This window comes from Sciurus carolinensis, unplaced genomic scaffold, assembly GCF_902686445.1.
Source record: "Sciurus carolinensis unplaced genomic scaffold, mSciCar1.2, whole genome shotgun sequence".
Lineage (NCBI taxonomy): Eukaryota > Metazoa > Chordata > Mammalia > Rodentia > Sciuridae > Sciurus > Sciurus carolinensis.
The window spans coordinates 78,442-81,449 of NW_025920149.1; the positions used below are offsets into that span (position 1 = coordinate 78,442).

General features: G+C 39.9%; 1 pseudogene; it reads left to right on the forward strand.

The window, feature by feature from the left end:
• The first annotated feature begins 730 nt into the window (after positions 1-730).
• Positions 731-2,774, forward strand: LOC124974461 (G-protein-signaling modulator 2-like; annotated as a pseudogene).
• Positions 2,775-3,008: the final 234 nt, after the last annotated feature.

The following is a 3,008-nucleotide window of genomic DNA, read 5'->3' on the forward strand; positions in this document are numbered from 1 at the left end:
TTGTGTAGAGGGAAATGGGATGGTAGTGGGTTGGTGAAAGAGAGAGAGTGAACTGAAACAGACATCATTACCCTGTGTACATATATGATTACATGAATTGTGTGCAGGTACATTGTGTACTACCATAGAAATGAAGAGTTGTACCCCACTTGTGTACAATGAATCAAAATGCAGTTTGTAAAAATAAAAATAAAGAAACAAAACAAAAAAGTGAACATTCTAAACTTGTACATTTACCTTTAAAAATTCTGGGCCATATGCCAGGCAGAGTGGTGCCTGTCTATAATCCCAGAGACTTGAAGGACTGATACTGGAGGACAGCAAGTTCAAGACCAGCCTCAGCAACTAAATGAGTCCCTTTGAAACCAACTTAGATACTATCTCAGAATTACAGTAAAAGGGGCTGGAGATGTAGCTCAGAGGTTGATTACCCATCAATTCAATACTCAGTATCAAAAATAGGAGGAATATATTCTAAAAGACCATGAGTTAGAGGGCTGTTACTCCATGAACACTGATGCATTGTTCTTTTAAAAATGAGCTGTTGGGAGCAGGGGGCACGCGCCAGCCTCCTGCGGTGCCCCTGCCTGGCTCACTCTCAGCAATGTGCGGACCCACCTGAGGGAGATGCCCTGAGCCCCCGCTGTCACCTGGAGCTGCTGCCACAGCTCTGTGGAGTCCACCATGCACTAGGGACCTGCCAGCCCTCTGGCACTTATAATATGACTCCATGGAAGAAAATTTGATAAGCATGAGGGAAGACCATTCTTTTTATGTTTGTTACAGAATGGAAGCTTCGTGCCTAGAGCTGGCCTTGGAAGGGGAACGTCTGTGTAAATCAGGAGACTGCCATGCTGGTGTGTCATTTTTTGAAGCTGCAGTTCAGGTTGTAACTGAAGATCTAAAAACACTTAATGCTATTTACAGCCAACTGGGTAATTCTTATTTCTATTTGCATGATTATGCCAAAGCATTGGAATACCACCATCATGATTTAACTCTTGCAAGGACTATTGGAGACCAGCTAGGAGAAGTCAAACTAGTGGCAATCTGGGAAACACCTTAAAAGATCTTGGGAATTTTGGTGAAGCTATAGTTTGTTGTCAGTGACATCTGGATATTTCCAGAGAGCTTAATGACAAGGTGTGAGAGGCAAGAGCACTTTAAAATCTGGAATGTGTATCATGCCAAAGGGAAGAGTTTTGGTTGCCCTGGTTCCCAGGATGTAGGAGAATTTCCAGAAGAAGTGAGAAGTGCTCTGCAGGCAGCTGTCAATTTTTATGAGGAAATCCTATCATTTGTAACTGCTTTGGGTGACCGAGCAGCCCAAGGATGAGCCTTTGGAAATCTTGGAAATACACATTATCTCCTTGGTAACTTCAGGGATGCAGTTATATCTCATGAACAGCGCCTCCCTTATTGCAAAAAAATTTGGAGATAAAGCAGCTGAAAGAAGAACATATAGCAACCTTGGAAATGCATATATTTTTCTTGGTGAATTTGAAACTGCTTCTGAATACTACAAGCAGACACTAGTATTGGCTTGACAGCTTAAAGACAGAGCTGTAGAAGCACAGTCCTGTTATAGCCTTGAAAACACATATACTTTACTTCAGGACTATGTGAAAGCCATTGACTATCATCTGAAGCACTTAACCAATTGCTCAAGAGCTAAAAGATAGAATTGGTGAAGGAAGAGTATGTTGGAGCTTAGGAAATGCACACACTGCTCTTGGAAATCTTGGATCAAGCAATGCATTTTGCTGAAAACACTTGGAAATTTCAAGAGAGGTTGGAGATAAAAGTGGTGAACTAACAGCATGACTTAATCTCTCAGATCTTCAAATGGTTCTTGGTCTAAGCTATAGCACAAATAATTCCATAATATCTGAAAATATTGAGATTGATAACAGTATATATGGTGCACACCCCAAGTTAGGACGCTGACACAGTATGGAAAATATGGAACTCATGAAGTTAACACCAGAAAAGGTACCGAACTGGAACAGTGAAATTCTTGCTAAACAAAAACCTCTTATTGCCAAACCTTCTGCAAAGCTACTCTTTGTCAACAGACTGAAAGGGAAAAAGTACAAAACCAATTCCTCTGCTAAAGTTCTCCAAGATGCCAGTAATTCCATTGACCACCAAAATCAGAATTCTCAGAGGAAAATCAGTGCAGATACTGTTAGAGATGAAGGATTCTTTGACCTCTTCAATCAATTTCAAAGCAACAGTATGGATGACCAGAGGTGCAATTTACAAGAAAACAGCTGCCATGCAGCTTCTTCTACTCCCAGCAAGGGTATGTTGAAATCACCATCTGTTTCTGTGTGTCCCCCAACACTGATGAGTTTTTAGTTCTTCTTGCCAGCTTACAGAGCTGCTGTCTGGATGATCAGAGGGCCAGTTTCAGCAATTTTCCAGGACTTCATCTGACAAAAAACAATAGTCAGTCAGTCCTTGACCAACTAATAACTAATGACAACAAAGAGCCTGATGAAGACTTCTTTGATATCCTTTAAAAATGTCAAGGGTCCAGATTAGATGATCAAAGATGTGCTCCACCACCTGCTGCCACAAAGGGTCCAATGGTACAAGATGAAGAAATTTTTAGACTTATTTTATGGTCTCACACAAAAAGAATGGATGAACAAAGCGTTCTTTTACAAAGAGATCAAAACAAAGACACTGAATTTGGACTAAAGAACCTTTTGCAAATTAATACTTTGTTGGAATTTAAAAATTCAGAAAAAGAATCAGAAAACCACTAATTGCTATGGATTTTTTTTAAAGAGAAGATCTTGTTTTCATTCCAAACACTGTAGGGAAATTCAATTTATATTTTTTCCTAAAAAGGAGGATGTATAGCACTGTAATATAGCTTAAAATGTTTTTAGAATGATGTACATATTTAATTCAGTAGTACAGTAGTAAGGAATAAATGTTGCTCTGTACACTCACTTGTTAGAGGGTGGAAGTGTCCCAGAAGGTGCTTCCACCACTCC